The sequence below is a fragment of the Vipera berus genome, assembly GCF_964194415.1.
Source record: "Vipera berus genome assembly, chromosome: 3".
Taxonomy (NCBI): Eukaryota; Metazoa; Chordata; class Lepidosauria; order Squamata; family Viperidae; genus Vipera; species Vipera berus.
Window position 1 is genome coordinate 65796405 of NC_138204.1, and position 21972 is coordinate 65818376.

A 21972-nucleotide genomic window follows, 5' to 3' on the forward strand; every position below is an offset into this window, starting at 1 on the left:
TCCGCTCTTTTATTCTGAATTCCATTCACTCTGTGAGATTTTTTTTTATTTAGACCTCTGCAATCCTTTACAAAACGAGTGCTTAGTTCTGTTACAATTATTCTGCATTGCTTGTTCTGCATTGCTTGAGCAGAGTTCCGCAAAACCTGTTTTCCTTGTTACCTTCCGGGAGGAGGATTTGTGGTATCCGAAGCAGAACATCCCGATTCAGTCACAGTTTTGTTCCATACAATATCAGCCTTGTGAACTCTAAAGCTTCCTCCTTCCGTTATGTATTCAAGATGGACAATGATTAATATTTATGTATTACTTATATGTAAGGGTATAGCTCTATACATATGTTGTATATACTTTAGTATGTTTAAATGTGTGTTATGTGTGTGTACACTTCGAGAGCAAGCAACTAAACTTCATTTTTAATGTGTGCCATTGTGCCCACAGGAAAAAATGACAATAGTTATCTATCTATCTATCTATCTATCTATCTATCTATCTATCTATCTATCTATCTATCTATCATTTTCCATCTTTTTAAGTACTGTACATTTTTTAAATTGCCTTCTTCTCTGTGTACATTTTGTGCAATATCTTTCATCCTCCTTTTTTCTTTACAGCAAGCATATTTTTATGTTCATTTTTCTCATCCATGGTTTATTCTTTCTTATTAGTGTAACTCCATATACTTCTGCGGCAATCTGGATAACAATGCTTTTATTCTATTCAATTCTCCAGTGAAATTAATTACTCTTTTAATACTTTTTATACAGCACGTATTATCTCTTTTCTATTATCATTTTCATTTCATTTATTCTTTCCTTTTCTTCCATGCTTGTTCTCCAAAGTCCACTCTGACACTGTCCAAAAAAAAATAATCATCCTTTTATCACCCTCATCAAGTCTTTCAATCTTTCATTATAAGGAATCAAAGCAACAGCACTTTCATATTTATTGTATTGCCATAGGCATATACAGATAGATTTATGCTATTCTTTTCCCAAGAATATATTCATCAAACCGTTATCCTTCTAATTTATTCTTGGATCTCTGAACAGTTCAGTCTCTTTTTTTCTAGATTACTGTTTTGTTCCTACCTATCAATTCACATCCATGAACAGAATATTTCCCACCCACCCCTCTCTGGATTGCAGGCAAGTCTACAATACAATTTTACTTTATTTTATATGATTTGGTCTATAACAATTTTCCCTTTTGTTTGCATCAAAAAGTTCAGTATAATTTGTTAATAGTTTTTTTTAAGTTTTAAAGATTACAAGGTTCTCTTTTTTCAATTTTCTAAACAATTCTTGAGATCAGATAAAATTGATCTCTGAACTATTTGGACATGACACATGGGGACAGACACATAGGCCATATTTTAAAACTGGCATGATAAATGCAAGTCTGATGAATAATCGTCTGCATTATAGAACTTTCATAATTAAGCCTGTATCAATTCATTTCTTAGGAATTAGTAAGGAATGTCTGTATGAGTGATAGCCTTGGTGGAGCAGTGGGCTAATGCCTCCTTAAGTAACACCAGCTGCCTGCAATTAGTGCAGGTTCGCATCCCACCAGGCTCAAGGTTGACTCAGCCTTCCATCCTTCCGAGGTAGGTAAAATGAGGACCCAGATTGTTGGGGGCAATTAAGCTGACTTTGTAATAATGCCGCTTGGGTGTGTGTGTGTGAAAGCCCTAATAAGCAGGCATATACATAGAATGAAGGCTACTGCTAAGCTTGTAAGCCGCCCTGAGTCTTCGGAGAAGGGCGGGATATAAATGGAATTAAAATTAAAAAAAATATGTTTCAATAGTAGTGCATTGTGTTTGCAATAATCCTCAATCATCACTCTGTCAGATAGAGAAAATGTCCTGTATTATGATTTTATTTAAAAGTATAGAATAAGCCAAAGGGTCATTTGCAGCAGTCCTTAATTTCTTGTTTAAAGGCCAAATAGGAGAAACTTCCTGACAGTGAGGACAATCAACCAGTGGAACAGCTTACCCCCAGAAATCGTGGGTGCCCCATCACTGGAGATCTTTAAGAAAAGACTAGACAATCACCAGTCTGAGATGGTGTAGGTTCTCCTGCTCAAGCGGGGCGGCTGGTCTAGAAGACCTCCAAGGTCCCTTCCAGCTCTATTCTATATATAATTGTTTAGAGTATCAGACAATTCACCAAACCAGCAATATTAGCTCCTTCAAATCCGAGCATATCATGGTTGAAGCTTTGAGGATGATTCCAGATAACGTTCTCGAGTGTCTTTTCTCTGGACAAAAAAAAGAATATTATCAGATGCTCAACATTTTCATAAATGAGAAGTCAATTTATAACTCCATGAGGTTTAGTTTCCCAGTTTACCCTTAGTTTAAAAGTTTATTTCCTTTGGAAATGTCTTTGTTATAAATCTGTCTGTTTGCAAAGAAGAAGTACGTACTAAAAGCTTTCCTAAAAGAAGTGGCATTCCTGCATTAGATTTATGTTCCTTCAAACAGCCAGTTGCCTTATCTATTTCTGTCTTTCTCCCTGCCTCTCAATCTCTCTCTCACATATACAAACCCATACAGACCATAACTTAGGCCATTGTTACTTAGATCAGCAACTTTAAGATGTGTAAACTTTAACTCCATGCTGGGAATTATTAATAATGCCCAATAATTAAGTCCACACATCTTAAAATTGCCCAGGTTGGGAAATGCTGATTTAGATCCTATCAGAAAAAATAAAGGAACTGATAATCTCTTCCTTTGATTGTTAGTTCTTCTAAGAAGCTTGTGAGCTTGACATTTAGCAGAAATAAACTTCACAAAACTAAGAAAGTGAGGCACAGAGTAAAGTAAAATAATAAATAAATTTTTTAAAAAATACCATAGTTTTTCCTCATTTCACTTCAAATTTTGAATCTGGCCTCGTAATGAAGGAAATAATAACGCTGGATATTTTTCACACTAACATCTTCCTACAAATTAAAGGCTATGCAGCTACCCCATTTTATGTTTGCATGTATTCATAGTCATAAATATTCAGCTGAAAATGAATATTAATCTAAAGTAACCTTCGGAACATCAACGTAGTGCTAAGTATAAAAAACTGTGATGAATCAAATGGGTGTCGCAGCTGCAAAGGGGTTGTGTCTATACTGGCTCCTGGGGAAATATGACATGAAAAATGTCTTAAGTGAGATCCGATTTGACCCCTAGCAAGAAATCATGAAAAACAATCCTGGGTCCTCCAGGATTCTATTCCCTCCTCCCTTCTATCCCATTTTTCAGGTCCTCTTGGCTTCCCTACATGACTGTTCTGTATAATGATCTTTTTAAATAAGCAGCCTGTCGTTAGCTTTTATGCCAGTGCTGATTCAGCCGGACTACAGTTGAGGCTTCTTTGTTTTCAAGACTTACATAGCGTGTAAGTGGCAGATGTTTCCCATCTCTTGACTCCTGGTGAAATAAACAAGAGCTTCAGTACCCTTCACCTCTCAACTTCTACATTACCTATTTCCAAAGTACAAAAGGGATGGATTTATGTTTACACAATGCAGCTTTGAAGTGCTTTCCAGGTTTATAGAAAAAGTAGTCTCTCTGAGCAGAGATAACCATGGGGAAGAAATCAACAGGGCCAACAAAAAAGTCACCTTCCATATTAACCAGGAAAATGATTCTTAAATTAAAAAAAAAGTTGGGAACTTAGATTTAGAGTCTGTCATCCATCAGCAAAGACTGAGTTACTTAGTTATAAAAACTCAGAGGAAAGAATGGCAGTTATTATGGAGACATACCATAATAATATCCCATTTCTAGCATATTTGTAATTAATAAATTGCAAAGGAAAATATTATTGTTCACTTTCCACTAGAGGATAGGATAGGATAGGATAGGATAGGATAGGATAGGATAGGATAGGATAGGATAGGATAGGATAGGATAGGATAGGATAGGATAGGATAGGATAGAGCTAGAAGGGACATTGGAGGTCTTCTAGTCAAGCCCCCTGCTCAAGCAGGAGAAACTATACCATTTCAGACAAGTGACTGTCCAGTCTCTTCTTAAAAATCTCCAGTGATTGAATGCCCACCATTTCTGAAGGGAAGCTGTTTCACTGATTAATTGTTCTCAGTGTTAGGAAGTTTCTCCTTAATTCCAGGTTGCTTCTTTTTGATCAGTTTCCAACTATTGTTTCTTGTCCTGCCCTCCAGTGTGCTTTGGAGAATAATTTGTCCCCCTCTTCTTTGTGGCAGCCCCTCAAATACTGGAATACCGCTATCATGTCACCCCTATTTCTTCTTTTCTTTAGGCTAGCCAAACCCAAATCCAGCAGCCGTTATTCATACGTTTTACTCTCCAGGCCTTTAATCATATTAGTTGTTCTTCTCTGAATTTTTTTCCAAATTCTCAACATCTTTTTTGTAGTGTGGTGACCAAAATTGGTTGCAGTATTCCAGGTGTGGTCTTACTAGGGTTTTTATAAAGCAGTACTAATAATTTATGTGATCTTGCATGCATGTCAATTAAAGTACTTTTAATCAGTTTTCCCACATAAAAAATAATACTTTCCAAGAAACATAAAAATAAATGTTAAGGGAAAAAGATTGTAGCCCAGACTTTTGCATTATGTACTAATCTTTTGTTTGCACAATGTCCTTAGTATAGGCAAGCATTATAGAATGTGATTGTCTGCCTGCAGTTTGAAGACCTTCAATTGTCTCCATGGTGGGTAGGCTATAAATATTTTAAATTCTCTGATAGTGGGCAGGATATAAATATTTTAAATGCTCTGGGTAGTGAGAAGGCTATAAATATTTTAAATAAATGAAATTTACCATTTAAAATTCTATACATGAAAAGGCCAAGGCTAAATCTACTGATTCTACAAGCAGCTCCCACAGAGAGTATGTCCAGAGATATTGTGTGTGGAAAAAACATGGCTGTCTCCATAAATCCATTATAAGAATTATGTTTTATTTGTGCATTCATGCTGCTGGGAAGGATGGGATATCATCACTTTTATAGGTGAAACTCGAAAAATTAGAATATCGTGCAAAAGTTCATTTAATTCAATAATGCAACTTAAAAGGGGAAACTAACATATGAGATAGACTCATTACATGCAAAGCAAGATCGTTCAAGCCGTGATTTGTCATAATTGTGATTATTATGGCATACAGCTCATGAAAACCCCAAATCCACAATCTCAGAAAATTAGAATATTGTGAAAAGGTGCAATATTCTAGGCTCAAATTGTCCCACTCTAATCATCTAATTAAGCCATAACACCTGCAAAGGGTTCCTGAGCCTTTAAATGGTCTCTCAGTCTGGTTCAGTAGGAATCACAATCATGGGGAAGACTGTTGACCTGACAGTTGTGCAGAAAACCATTATTGATACCCTCCATAAGGAGGGAAAGCCTCAAAAGGTAATTGCAAAAGAAGTTGGATGTTCCCAAAGTGCTGTATCAAAGCACATTAATAGAAAGTTGTGTGGAAGGGAAAAGTGTGGAAGAAAAAGGTGCACAAGCAGCAGGGATAACCGCAGCCTGGAGAGGATTGTCAGGAAAAGGCCATTCAAAAGTGTTGGGGACTTTCACAAGGAGTGGACTGAGGCTGGAGTCAGTGCATCAAGAGCCACCACACACAGACAGATCCTGGACATGGGCTTCAAATGTCGTATTCCTCTTGTCAAGCCGCTCCTGAACAGCAAACAACATCAGAAGCGTCTTACCTGGGCTAAAGAAAAACAGACCTGGTCTGTTGCTCAGTGGTCTAAAGTCCTCTTTTCTGATGAGAGCAACTTTTGCATCTCATTTGGAAACCAAGGACCCAGAGTCTGGAGGAAGAATGGAGAGGCACACACTGCAAGATGCTTGAAGTCCAGTGTGAGGTTTCCACAGTCTGTGTTGATTTGGGGAGCCATGTCATCTGCTGGTGTTGGTCCACTGTGCTTCATTAAGTCCAGGGTCAATGCAGCCGTCTACCAGGAGATTTTGGAGCACTTCATGCTTCCTTCCGCAGACGAGCTTTATGGGGATGCTGACTTCATTTTCCAGCAGGACTTGGCACCTGCCCACACTGCCAAAAGCACCAAAACCTGATTCAATGACCGTGGGATTACTGTGCTTGATTGGCCAGCAAACTTGCCTGACCTGAACCCCATAGAGAATCTATGGGGCATTGCCAAGAGAAAGATGAGAGACATGAGACCAAACAATGCAGAAGAGCTGAAGGCCACTATTGAAGCATCCTGGTCTTCCATAACACCTCAGCAGTGCCACAGGCTGATAGCTTCCATGCCACGCCGCATTGAGGCAGTAATTGCTGCAAAAGGGGCCCAAACCAAGTACTGAGTACATATGCATGCTTATACTTTTCAGAGGTCCGATATTGTTCTATGTACACTCCTTGTTTTATTGATTGCATGTAATATTCTAATTTTCTGAGATTGTGGATTTGGGGTTTTCATGAGCTGTACGCCATAATCATCACAATTATGACAAATCACGGCTTAAACTATCTTGCTTTGCATGTAATGAGTCTATCTCATATATTAATTTCCCCTTTTAAGTTGCATTACTGAAATAAATGAACTTTTGCACGATATTCTAATTTTTCGAGTTTCACCTGTAGGTGCATTTTCAATATGCACAGTTACTGCATTAAAAGAAATGTCTAACAGCTATAAGTATATTTTTTGATGTGTAATTTTTGAACAGTTCCATAAGAATATAAGCACACAATATACTGCCATAAAGAATAAAGCCAATGTCTGAGTTACTGTATGTATGATCGGAGATATATAGTAGTTAATTACTTTTAACCATTCAGTTGTGTCCAGTTCTTGATGACTTTATAGACAAGTGATCTCCATGCTGCCCTGTCAAGCACAGCTTCTTTCAGATGTTGGATGTTCATCTTTGTATCAGTTTTGAAGTTATCAAGCCAGCAACTTCTTTGCTTGCCTCTTCTTCATGATTCACTAACCATTCCTAGCATCGTTGACTTCTCCAATGAATTTGCATGCCTGACATGACCAAAGTAAATAAGATGAAGTGTTGTGTTGTGATTTTGGCTTCTAGTGATGTTTCTGGTTTTATACAACTCTGTTGGTTGTTCTGGCTGTCTATGGTATACACAATAATTTACACCAGCGCCAGAGTTCAAAGGAGTCCATTCTTCTTTGATCAGCCATTCTTAGTGTCCAACTCTCATACCCATACATCATTATAGGGAAAAGTATTGCTCTAAGTAGCCAGCTTTTTGTATCTCTGCTTTTCTAGATCTTAAATGTTTTCATAAAACATATCTAAAATGTTGTATAAGAATTACATTATTATGTAACACAAAATAGTCTGTGCATGAATGTATTCCTCTCTGAATCATGCATTGCTATTACTTTATTCTGAAATGCTTATGTTACTTTATATGTAAATTGCACTGTAATAATGAATGAAAAGCAATCAAGTCATAGCAAGAATGTAGGACCAACTTGCAGAACATGACAATAATAAAGTTTGAAAGAGAACAACACCATAGCTCCTATGCTGCTATGAAAGCAACAGGCATGTATCCTGATTTGTTAAAAAATATATTGGTGAAGGTGATTACAATTATTTAATACTAAAGAGACACAGAGACCAATGAGACACAGCTGTTCTGGAAGAAAATATGAGAAAGAATGTATATTTCCAGAGGAAAAGACAATCATAAAGCTAACTAGTGTAGTTTTAAGGTTATACTTGATAGCTTTATGATTTTGTTTGAAGCAAAACATTACAGGCTGAAACTACCACCAGGTTATCATTCAGAATCCCCCTAGATTTATGCGCATCAAAAAGGCTGTCCTCCTGTGCATTTCCTTTCAAATGGAAGCACTTAAATCACAGTGGGACTTTTTTTTTTTAAAACTAGTTCAAAAGAATAAGACATCAAATGTTTTATTCCTAAAGTGGAAGACTGCTGCCGAGATAAGATCCCATTCATGCTTATTAACTTGGCTGTCCTGCACATCCAAATGTTAAATTCGTGTTTTTTTCTATTGAACATGGCATGTAATCCATGGAACAAAGAGTTTACTACCTATAAGCAACATTAGTGCAGGTAGCAGAAAAATCTGACCAAGAATCAGAATTTTTTACTGCTTACCAAATCAACAGAAATGTCTCTAAGCCATGAACACTAGTTCTCCAAATATGTTTGAATGTGTTATTTGGGGAGGGGGATTACCCTGGTTGGTTAACAGCTTCGAAGATGACTATTAGAGAGATAAGACATACAAAGGGTGTTAGAAAAATTATGAAGTTTGCTGAACAGATAAAGCTGAGAGTGGATGTGAATGATGATGAAAAGCAAATAAAACCAATGGAACTGAGTTATTAAATTAAGATCTGATAAAGTTAGAAGCAGTCAAAACAGCAGAAGCAAATTGCTTGGGGGGGGGGGAAATGAACCAGTTAAAGAGCTGCAAAGGTTCACACCAAAGAAATAAAATTTGCTCCTCAGGATAGTTTGAGAAGATAGACCTCAATGTCACACAATTTTTGGAAGTGAAAAGAGGGAGTGACCATACATTGCTATATTATAGAGTCAAGAAAGGAAAGTGACACTATTCAATCGTCTCTTGAAAAGTTTGTAAGGAAGCTTGAACAGCCTACACATTCCACCTTGTCAACTTCCACCACAGTCTTCTCAACTAATGATTTTGATCACAATCCTGTGACATCTATCTCCTCTTTTCCCATCTAATAATTATGTTTTTTGTCATCTGCTGTCCTAAACATTTGTATCTAGGTTTTAAAGATTACACTTAGTGGTAGGGTAGGCAGGTGGTCCAATTCTGATTTATTCAAAAATCAGGTTTCCTTAAGGCTTTCTAGACTGGAATAGTCACAGATGTCAAAGCGCCTGCATAAAGTTTATTTTTTAAATAATAATAATAATAATAATAATCAGCATATACACCTGTAAATAATATGGCCTTCCTATAAGTTACTGAGATAAACCAAATTTTGATCAATCTAGCCTTTTAATTATCAGAACTGAAATGAACAGTTTCTCTGGACAATTTCTTTCTTTCTCACTACACTGTGTGTTATACAGAATTGTTTTGAATTTGATGAAGACTGGATAGAAACAATTTTGCTCTTCAACTCTCTTCTACACATTTTGCCAAACAGAGATAAAACAACCCAAAGACACTGAGGTAATCTTTTTCTTTTCTCCAGAAGATAAATATGTCTGGTCTCCTCAAAGCAAGCCTGATTTCTGGGTAATATTGCCATGTCTTTAGAAACTGTTGAACTGTGACAATTAACAGAAGATAATGTTTATCTCCATGCTCTTGAAAGACTTATCCCATTTATTTCTACAGATCACTTCTCCATTAAAGGCTAAAAACAAGCAGAGCCATTTTTCAATCTCAGGGGATAATCTCAAATCTAAACAGCAGAAAGATTACTGCTGTTTAGTCGAAGAACTATTTTAATTTTCCTCATTATTTTAATAGTCTGCTTTATATTTTGAAGTATTGCAGGGATTTTTCTCCAAAGAAAAATAATACGACATTTTTTTGTTTTAAAAAAATTGCCTGCAAACATTAACTCTACCAACAAATTAATACCTACTACTTTGATTTAAAATGCGCAGACCTGCTCATTCAAGATATTGGTTTCCTCAGAACTAGCCCAATCTACCTCCATATTTGTGAGGAGTTATACATAGCTTATATGAGACTGTTTGCTTTGCGGTGGTGACATGACTTTTCTTGATGAGGTGCTTCATATTGCCCTGAGCCTTGTCTGGTAGCTCCAGTACTGCTAAATGAGAGGCTTGACATGACAATAAGTGGCAGCATTACTTCTAAAAAGAGAGGGGAGAGGACACTTCATGAGGTAATTTCAAAAAAGATGATGACATCTGAGCTTTTTTTAAAGCAAAGCAACACTTCAGACTTTGGCACAGCTTTAATACAGTACAATGTTTTTGTTCCTGCCTGTCTTATTAAAGATCTTGGCTTTTTGACAGCGCCAAAGTTATATATTATCATTAATATGATTCATATTGCTCTTTGTTACTTCTAATTTATGAGTCCGTGCTCTTTTTGAGATCTGAGTATGTGTTTGTGTGTGCGAAGAGATTTTTAGTGTGCTTTATGTAACTGCTATTTTAACTTTCAGAATTGGTGTAAGCAAAGTGACTCTAATTTGGAAGAAGCAAAAACGTTTTATGTCAAAAAACCCCACCACTTCCATTCCTTGCTACAGCTGGGCAAGATGCAAGAGCTGTATTGTATTTAATGATTTTATTCATTTCACACTAGCTTTACTGGGTGGTTGTTTTCTTTTATCTGAAAAGCACCTGAGTCTTCGGAGAAGGGCGGGATATAAATGGAATTAAAATAAAATAAATAAAAATAAATATCAGTCAAAGAATTTTGACTGGTGGGGTCTAGGAAGACAATCTTCTCTGCTGTTGCCCATGCATTAAGGAACATCTTGTCCCCAGAGGTGCAGTGGGTCCCCACTCTCCTGGCCTTCTACAAAGGGATCAAAATTTAGCAGTTCAGCCTTGCATGGGGTCACAGAGGACCCCAGAACCATGGGGCTGGTTGGGCCCATGAGAATGCCCCAAACCTATATTAACAATTGCCAAATACCCATCTTGGAATGGTTTACCTTTTACAAATGTATAGTGTTACATTTTATAATTGTTTTAAACAAATAATCTTAATTTTAACATTTTAATATTAACTTCATATAATGTTTTTATATATTGATTAAATTGATTGCTGCCACAGCCCCTCTCTGAGGATATGGGCAGTTAAGAAATAGGAAAAATGAATGAATGAATGAATGAATGAATGAATGAATGAATGAATGAATGAATGAATGAATAAATAAATAAATAAATAAATAAATAAATAAATAAATAAATAAATAAATAAATAAATAAATAAATAACATTTTTTAAAAAAATGACAAATACATTAATGCTGGGTTGGCCAGGAGCTTTCTTTTCTGCTCTCATTTCTCTTATCATCCCCAAGTTGACATCTGTAACTATCCTAGACTGTATCTATTTAACTGTTTAACATCTGACAAGTACAGGCAAGAGATCTTCTCAAATGGTTTTATGGGAAGGAACAGATGCTTTTTGTTATCTCTATTTCTAAACTTTTATGCCTCATAGTTCTCTAACTGGTATCCTCCAGATTCCCAACATTCTCAGCCTGATTGACCAGCTGACAGATAGTAGTATAATATACTGGAGGGTACCAGGTTGTGAAAGGATCTGCACATGGCTGAAGTTATTTGGGGAATTGCTAGTTTTTTCCTGTTGGCTTGACTTTGAATATCCAAGGGTATTGCAATATCAAAAAGACATCAGCTTCAGCATTGAATATTGACCAGAAGCCTTCCTAATCACAAATGTTGTTTTTCAACATGCATATCCATAGGAACTCATGATCTTAGAATGCAAAGGTGGCACTTCTCCAAGTAATGAGCATAGAAGCATTCGGAATATTTAGTTGATTATTTCAAATACCGTAGCTGTTCAAAGTTTAGTCTTCCTCACTTCTTCAACTGTGGAGTTAGATTTTATAATTTATCTAGGCAGTAGCTCTTCCTCCTGTCTTCCAAGGTTGTTGTTACAGCCCATTACAATATTGGAGAGAGTACACCAAAGCCCCTGATTATTCTTCTAAATAGTTTGTACCAGTGTTCCTCAACCTTGTCAACTTTAAGATCTGTGTACTTCAAGTCCCAGAATTCTGGGAGTTGAAGTCCCCACATCTTAAAGTTACCAAAGTTGAGAAACACTGGTTCATACAATGAACAACTAAGAACTGAGTTTGGAGAAACAGAATAATTGAGAGCAGACATGGGAATAAGACAAATATTCATACTGTATTATCCCCATACCTGTTTAATTTGTATAGCAAATATACAGGTAATCCTCAATTTATAACAGTTCATGTAGTGACCATTAGAAGTTACAACAGCACTGAAAAAATCATTAGAGGAGTTAAGACAAGAAAACATAAGTTACTCTTGGTTTCAATATACCCAATTGAAAGTTAGGTGGAAGTCAGATCAAAAGGTTGGCATCACAATTACAGATCAAAATTTAGTAAAACAAATTAGAGATTTAAATTGTGCACATATAAAGAGGATATATAATGCTTTAATTGAATTGGATTCGGAAACGGAACTGGTTAAAGACTGTATGATAAAGTGGTCACAAAATATTCAGGAACCAATTTCGTTGGACACCTGGGAGATAATTTGGGTTAGAAATGTTAAATTTACTCAGGCTCAAAATTTAAGAGAAAATTTTTATAAAATGTTTTATAGATGGCATCTGGATCCCAAGAAGTTGTCCAACATGTATCCTAATTTACAGTCTAAATGTTGGAGATGTGGTAGTTTAGAAGCTACCTATTTTCACATGTGGTGGACTTGTAGAAATATAAAAGCTTTTTGGATCAAAATTTGGTGGAACATTCAAAAGATTTTTAAGAGAAAGATAAAGTTTTCTCCGCAATTGTTTTTATTGGGTATTGTTGTAGATTGTGATGTTAAAGAAACTAACTTGATGTTGAACATGATAACAGCAGCAATGGGTGTTTAAAGTTTCGAATCTTGCAGAAATGTCTAAGATTTCTGCTTATTTGAAAGATCATTCACAGGAAAGATATATTTCAGTTTGGAGAGATGGATAAATTATATTCAGAACAAATATGGGACTAAAAAGTTCCATTTAGCTTATGAGTAGATTTTACTGGGATATTGTTATTGGTACTTTGTTTGTAGTTATGTTAAAGGGGAGTTAAAGCACATTATGAATTTGGTTAATTGTATATTATGCATAATTTTTATTTAGAATATGATTATTGTAACTATAATCCTGTATTTAGCTCTGGGAAGTGGGGGGGGGGAAGTGGGTGGGTTTGGGGTGGGAGGGATTTGGGGATATATTGTAAAATTTTGTTTTTGTAAAACTCTTTAATAAAAAAAACAGCACTGAAAAAAGTGACTTGTGACTTTTTTTCACAGTTATGACCATAGTAGCATCCCCATGGTCACTTGATCAAAATTCAGATTCTTGGCAACGTAGTTATGACAGTCTCAGTGTCCCGGGGTCATAGGATCAACTTTTGCTACCTTCTGACAAGCAAAGTCAATGGGGAAGCCAGATTCATTTAACAACCATGTGTTACTATTTTAACAACCTCAGTGATTCACTCAACAACTGTTGGCAAGAAGGATTGTAAAATGGGGCAAAATTCACTTAACAACTGTCTCTCTTAGTAACAAAAAATTTTCAGCTCAGTTGCAAGGCCAGGACTACCTGTATAATCAAAAAGGCGGGACTGGAAGAGATGGTAACTGGAATCAAAAGTGGATAACATAGATAGTTTGAATTATGAATATAACAACCAGCCGGGTAGCTGAAGTTAAAGAAGACACAGAAGAATTGAATATCTGCAGAATTCCTTTTCTGCGTTCATCCCTAATGGGAAAATTTCATGTTCCAAGTTTATATTAGGTGAGATGGGTAGGAGCTCAGAGATAATGTTTTTTGTGATGGAAGCCGCACAGTAAAATTCCCTTTCCCTGAAGATAGATGATCTTCCCTGGTGGTTTTCTAGAAATCCATTAAAACTGAACTCTTTTATAGAGATTTTGAGGAATGCCATTTGTGTAAACACCTATTATTGTTTGTTTCTTATTGAATATTCTATTGCTTCAGGTGATTTTAGGGATTTTCTGTTTGTATAGTTGCATATGGTTGTTTTTATTATTGTAAACCACAGGAATTTTTAGTGATTTAGTGTATGTATATAAGCACAATCAATGAATAATAAATCACAAAAGTAAAACATGGATGGTGAAAAATCCAGCTTAACGTTAAATATTAAGGTCAACCAGGATTCTAAACTTACAAATGAGAGCAAAAAAGTAAAGATGGGTTTTTCTTGAGTTAAAAAACAGAGAGGGACAGTTAATTGGAAAACTGAGGAAGGGAAGATAATGAAAGATTTAATTAAAATAATACTTCTGACCACAAAGATCAGCACAGTTAAAGCAAATATTTTACCAGTTAAGGATCAGCTGTGAAAGTTGTCACTGAGAAAGAGCAACAAAATACCCTTGAGTTATAGATTGATATAGATAGTGGTTTAAGAATACCAAAGTCTGCAAGAAGAGCCAATCTATCAATCCTGGATTAAATAAAGACTGCTAATTTTTGAAGTGATGAAAAGGAAGCAGAAGATCTCATACTGCATGGCAATAAAAAAGGTAGAAGAACAGGGAGACAATAGACAAAAGTAGAGGGATGAACTGTGTTTTACTTGGGGCAGCTGCAGGTAATCACAGACGGAAAAGTGGGACAGCAAACATTTCTCCACCAACTCACTAGGAGGTGGCCTGATTCAATGAGTCTTAAATAACCAATTCTTTTTAACTACATTAATAGCATTAGGAACAACTATGGGAGGCTTTTCATGCAATATTCCGTTTCTTGGTTTCTGTGGATTATTCTTAACTGAGAAGCCAGTCTTTAGACAATATACCAGCACAGTTTTACCTCTTAGGATTACATTACCGATTTACCTTTCCATCAGAAGCTTACATGTAGAAACTCCTTCCTCCTTGACACCTCAGGGGTGTCAAACTCAATTCCATTGAGGACCTCATCAGCATTGCGGTGGCCCTCAGAGGGCCGGGTGGGTATGCCCAGGGTGGGCATGGCCTACTGGGTGGGTGTGGCTAGAGTGCGTATGGCCTACTGGGTGGGCATGGCCAGCTCTACATTGTTCGCATCAAGGGTGCCTATGGGGGCCTGGGCAGGAGTGGGACAGATCTGAGCGTCTCTGGCAGAAGGAGGGTCTCTGAGCCAGGGCCAAGGCAGTGGGGGCTGTTCCCTCACTGTTTCCAGGATGGCTTCATGGGCCACATGAAACCACTTCGTGGGCCGGATCTGGCCCCCGGGCCTTGTGTTTGACATGTCTGCCCTACGACAATCTTATGAAATGTGATGGGCTTAGAGTGTCTGAATGGCCAAAGTCTCTTAGTTTCTGTGGCTGAAAATGGACTTGAACTTGGGTCTTTTCTATTCCTAGCCCAGCACTTTAACCATTGTATCACATTGACATACTCCAAATTCCTTACCTGCTCTGTAACATATATAATGGATCTGAATTAAAAAGCACCCACACATTTATGTCTCCACTTCCCATTTCAGGGATGCCAAGGCAGTTATCATCTCTGCCCCTTCAGACTTCTATGTATCGATACGATGGCTAAGAAACATGCAAAGTATATTGAATCTCTTTACTATATTCATTTTTTTTTTTAATTTTAACTCGGACTGCTTTTCTTTTCTTAAGTACTTATTAGCAGGGCTTTTTTTCTCATAGAACGCTCAGAACGGAGTTCCGGCACCTTTTTTGGATGGAACCTTGTAGGGTAGGCAAGGCAGGTTGTATGACATGTGTGAGTTCCGGCACCTTTTTCTTTTACAAAAAAAGCACTGCTTATTAGCATTTCCAGGTTGGAAGCTTGTTCAAGAAAGGACTAAATTTTTCCCCAGTTTCTCCTTTGCGTGTCAACTGTATTTGTCTCAGATACTGTGCCAATAAACACTGAGCTTCAAATTCTGCATGCCTTCTGTTAGTGTGCTGAGAGAACAGTAGGAATGTTAGCTGTAAAATAAACATTTATTATGATTTTTTTTATTGCTTCCAACTACTGTAAACTATGGAGAAACAAAGCTAGCCATTAAACTGTCTACTTTTTCCTTTGAATCGAGATTTCTTCTGGGTTTTTTAGCAGCTTGGCCCAGTAAGGAAGAAGTTTCTATGGTAACAACCCTTTGGGGTTGAGGGTTCCAGCGAAGATGCCTCCTTCCAAGTGCTAATCTAGTGAGATTAACAAAAAAAAGAAGTTTATGGGATTATACACTACCCCAAAGTGATGACTGCCTGCCAAGTATTTTTATAATCAGGATTATTTAAGCAGCAAGTTTCTTTGAAGAGGTGGGTTGTTGCTGTATTTCCATATTCTTTTTTTTACTTGTTTGAGGCATAGTTTATCTTAGCACACTGGAGCATAAATTCTAAGTAGCTCCAGGGAAGCCAGCCTATCCCATCCTGTTCTGTACTGTTTTGTTTTGGCTGTCCTAAGTACTGTATAGGGAGTTCATATACAGGACTGCAGAGAACATCCAGTGAATTCAACATTTTTTCAAGAAGCCAGCGTCAGCCCCACAGGCAAAATGCAATGACTGCGTTTGAAAGATATTCAACTCAGCCCCTCATTGTTGATTTGCTCATGAAATTCAGATTACCGGTAATAGGATTTACTTCAGATAATTTAGGTTAGCAATTCAGATTACAAGTCTCATTTTTTAAAAAAAAATATGGAATCCTGATGCATTTATTTGAGAAAGTTTCATCCTTGGGAAATGTACCTAACAGCAGAAAAATATTGATCACCTCTTATAAAGTGTATTTCATAAGGATGATGTCCACAATATTCAGAACTCTTATATATAGGTCATAATATTAAAATATAGCTGCTATTTTTTTCCTAGGGAATAGCTATTTGTTAGAAGGAAATGTAATTTATTTGAAGGAGTATGAAGTCCACGTTTGTTGTAAAAACAAACAAAGAACAATAAGAAAAGCCAAGACAGGTCTTGAAGTTATCCAACAGTTAATATCAGACTGGACAGCTGGCTGAACACAGTTTTCCTCACCATTATGAAATCACAACTCAACTATTTACATTTTACTTAAACATGAGAACTAGGAGAGAATTATAGGAAATGATGGGGAGATTTAGTAGATGAAATAATGAAACAATGCAGAGGACAGAGGAAAGGGTAGATGCCACTAGTAAATTTTAGCCTTACCACTAGTATCATCCTCTGAAGCACTGTTTTCCATTACAGAAAAAAGAAGAGTAAAAAATTTAACACAAAGGAAAGTTCAGATTTAGGGCAATGATAAAGGGCATAGCACGCAAACACATACATACACACAAACACAGTGCAAGAATTATTAGCTTTCAAATATCATCTTGCCTATGGTGTCTTTGCTTCTGCTTAAGATAAAAATAACAGATCATCTGTCAAATTGTGGGCCCATGAGGGGTCAGTTCTAATTTTTAGGCTCCAGGGGTTAGTTCAAAGGTCATTTGGCAGTATCATTCTGTGAGGTAAGATAAATCTCATTTTTGCTCAGAAGAAAGGCCATGGAACAGAGCCCTGTCCTAAGTCAAATCTACATACTTAGTGTCTGGAGAGTTTCAACATGGAAGTGTTCTGCAAAGGTGTCTCACCAAGACTAGCATATGTGCTGGCTAGCTGTGAAATAAAATATTTTGAAAGAAATGACATTTAAACATTTAAGAAACACAGGGTAAGAAAACTGTTCTATTTTTCCAGGATTAAGTTGGCTTGATGTCTGCATGCTGCTATTTCATGCACAGGGACATGTGGTTTAATTAGCACACTGTATGGAGAAAAGCCCAGATTGCTGGAGGGTAGTCTAAAGATGATGATGATGAAGAAGAAGAAGATTGATGATGAGCATTAAATGTATTGTTATAGCTACCCACTCCAGAAGACTATGAGAAGCCCCAGAAGACAATTAAGTGTTCCAACAGCTATGCCCAGAAGAAATTGCAGAACCTGCTCTTGTTCTTTAACCTGGACCTCATAAATCAGGGTGAGGGAGGAACCTTTTATGGCTGGGAGAACACTCAACAACTTTAGACAGGATGAGGTCCTCAGTAGGCATGGCGGTATCATGCATATGGGATACAGTCAGAATGTTCTGTTATTATCTATGGCTGGAAGGGAAGAGTTTTAGGTTTGTTCTTTGCTAAATTTGCTTAGCAAACATATGGTAAGTTTGTTTTATAGTTTTGAAGTATTTTTCACATAAAAATACTTTGAAACTGAGACACAGCTTTTTAATGATTTACAGTACTAGTAGAAGGCTCTTACCAATAGCAGTAGCACTTAGACTTATATGCCACTTCACAGTGCCTTACCGCACTCTCTAAGCAGTTTACAGAATCTGCATATTGCCCCTGAGGTCCTCATTTTACTGACCTTTGAAAGATGGAAAGCTGAGTCAACCTTGAGCCGGTGAGAATTGAACTGTTGACAATCAGCCGAATTAGCCTGCAATACTGCATTCTAACCATTGTGCCACCACAGCTCCTTAGAAAAAGGCAAAGGCAAAGGGTGAGGCTAGGAACCACCTAAAGCCCGCAGACCTTATGTCATACACAATAGGCACAGGTCCAAGGCATTTTATGTAGGTCTCTTAGTTTTTGAGAAATTCTTTTTTGTAGTTTAAAATTTTAGTACTCTGTTCTCTAGTTAGATCTGCTGCTATGGAAAGAAAGCACCTCCTCCTGAGACTAGCTTCCCAATGAAGCAATGTGTAGCTTTAATGACAAAACATTTACCTAAGGAAAAATAGTTGCTATGGGGCTGTTGATCTCCTTGAAAAAAGAATGCATGGGCAGTTATAGGAATACCACCTTATGTGCGTGAGCAGCTTATGTCACCTGAAGGAAAGGATGTAGTAAGAAAGATATGCGTAAGAAAAGGGAGACAGAAAGTCTTGTCAGGGTCTCAAGAGTCTATTATTATATACCATGACAACAAACTAGGGTTCCAATAGTTCTTTCTGACCTGCCTTATCTGGAAAGCTGACATTTGGAATTATTCACATGGCTTGGGATCATATGACTCAGAAGTCCGGTGGTTGGAAATTCTGAAATTCCAAATGTAGCACATTGGGATAGTAATTAAATATAACAGTAGAAGGAGAAAGTGCTTTGGGATTGTTGCTTTCAGCATTAAATCCATATTAAAACAAACACCTCGATTCACCCCTACGTACATCCTTACCCTATATGGTCAGCTGTTACCTGCTTTATTTCTGAATAAATAAACCGTGAAACGGAGCTTAATTCTTCCTCTCTTCCATGTTGTAAACAGAAAATTCGGTGCCAGTGCACATAAAACTGAAGCAATAACTTTTTCAATAGATGAGATAAAGTAAGAGACAAACATTGACCACCCAAGGAAGGCATTTCGCTGCAGATAAAAGTTTACTAGTAATGTTAATTCCTTTAAATTTAGCAGCTTTGTTAAAGAGATGGGCTATTATAGTACAGTTCACTGAAAAAATGGTTTGTCGTTTAATACTTTATATTGTTGGAAGGCAAACGCCTTTGTGCCAGGTTATAACTCTTAGGAAATGCAATTACACCACTACAGTCATCAAGGAAAGCAAAACATGATCAACTTGAAATGGTGAAGGTCGAGAGAGTGCCACAGAAATTGCATGATTGAAAGAACTTGATTATAATTCAGTCTCTATTCCATGGTTGCTGTACTTATTTGGGATTTTTCAATGCAGCTATGAAAAATGGGAAACAGATTCTGAACACATGAAGGATGGTTGAAGGAACATATCATTCCCATGCAATAGACTGCAATTTCAGTCCTTATCATTTCTATTTAAAATGATCAAGCAATCATTTAACTCATGTCAGAGACTCAAAATACCTACTTCCTGTCAGAGGAGATATAATGGGATAATTTGGTTTCAGAGTAAAATGTCTTTCTGATTATGAAAATCTAGACTTGCATATTACCTTTATAATTTTTAGAATACAAGACAGTAAAGGAATCACTCACTAAGAGATTAAATGGCAACATCTAAGTAAATCAGTTTGATTGAAGTAAATCAATTGATCATGATTGCACGAACTAGGTTGTGCTTTACTTGAAGGCAAACCCCGAATCTAGAACAATTCAGGGCAATTTGGGGCAGATTTTCCCCTATACTTTTACTTGTATAAAATAAAATTTTGATTTCAACCCACTACAGTAAAAAGATTTTTGGAAGATGATAATGTTAGCAAATTATACTAAAACATCTGTGGTAGAAAACAATAATTAAAATAAATAAAATTAATTTTATTTTTATAATAAAACTTAATTTAATTACAATTATTTTTTTAAAAAAATTAAAGTATAAAGCATCATACCATAGCTTAAAAATAGATTTAAAAATTCAAAACATTCTGTGATAATGTATTCCCATCTGTCATAGGTAAAGGTAAAGGTAAAGGTTCCCCCGCACATGCGTGCTAGTCGTTTCCGACTCTAGGGGCCGGTGCTCATCTCCGTTTCAAAGCCGAAGAGCCAGCGCTTGTCCGAGGACGTCTCCGTGGTCATGTGGCCGGCATGACTAGACGCCAAAGGCGCACGGAACGCTGTTACCTTCCCACCGTAGTGGTCCCTATTTTTCTACTTGCATTTTTACGTGCTTTCGAACTGCTAGGTGGGCAGAAGCTGGGACGAGTAACAGGCGCTCACTCTGTTACGCGGCACTCGGGATTTGATCCACCAAACTGCCGACCTTCTGATCGACAAGCTCAGTGTCCTAACCCACTGAGCCACCGCGTCCCTCTGAGCCACCGCGTCCCTCTGAGCCACCGCGTCCCATCTGTCATACAGAGCTGTAAACGGCAAAAAGATGGCCACAGCACTTCTATGAGAAATATATCAAACATTTTGTTATGGACAATTCTGCTGGTGGGCAAAGAAATCCTTATAGCAAACTAGAACTGAAGACTAAACAAGTTTACTGCATCATCTAACTACCTAATCAAGATGTTCTCACCAGTTCGGCAGAACCAGTAGCTAATTTTTGGTTGCCCAGGCCCAGAATGGACTTCCAGAAGTGACATCCACACAGAGAACTGGTTGTTCACATATTTGAATCCCACCACTGAGTAGGATGTCTCTTTGTCTAAGAAGATCCTGAGGAATGAGCTTTCACTTTTATTTTTCACTTAAAGAATGAAGAAAAGGGGATTTTATTTCCTGTTAATCAAGGTTTCTCCTGGGCTTTTGGGGGGCTTGAATCAGAAGGAAGACATAAGGGCTCTGTTTGGCCAGGGAATCCCCAGGCCTGATGAAGAAATCAACGTTTCTCCCTGGGTGGGGGTGGGGTGGGGAATAAAGTTTCAACAAGCTTCAACAAGGAACAACCTTTTTCTCCCAAGGGTTAATTCATCACTGCTAGAACCCATCCACATGCCATCCTTCAGGGCAGCCTTAGACAACCAGGAGGGGTACCCTAAACCTTTAACAAAGAAAAAGGTAAGTAAGATACAAGAGAAGCACCTAGGGAAACACATAAAATTCTCAACATTTCAAGGCAGATGAGGAAGCGATTCAAAGCACTAACCAGCTTCATTTACTTATCATGTGCAACAATATTTTTTTTCTTTTTTTAAAAAAAATCCTCTTTTCATATTTAAATTCATTGAATGATTTGTAATCTTATAAGGAGTGAAGAGGTTTACTCACATTCAAGGAAATGTGAATGGAAGCCTCCGTCAGATTTCCATGAACAATGCAAGGAGATTGAGGAATGTTCCTTATGACATATATAATCTGTCAACATCCAGTTCAAGAATCCAAATAAAATTCCAGAGTCATTGTGTTTCCAAAAATCTTACTGTTTATTAAATAGACTGCCTGGTTATGTCGAAGCAAAACTAACTTGGAGGTCCCAACACCAATTCATAGTCTTAAACAATAGTTTTCCCAGCCCAACCCCCAACGTCTTACATAATCCATATCAACAAGTTCACTTCGTTATGGGAACCATCTGCTTCAAATCCAGACCTGTTCTGGTGCCCTTGACAAGGCTTCAAACTCTCATGGTCTTCAGCTGAATCAAAGAAGTTTCATTTCGCCATCTACCCATTTGAAAGTAACATGTCACCACCACCCCTTAATCTAAAGTCAAGTTGAAACGCAGAAGCATGTAGCTGCCAAAGTTTCATCCTTGACATAATCTTTCTGAGAAACAGTGTTTTGAATGGACTACTAGGGACATACTGTCTAAACAGGACCACAGTTGCTTTGTTCTGA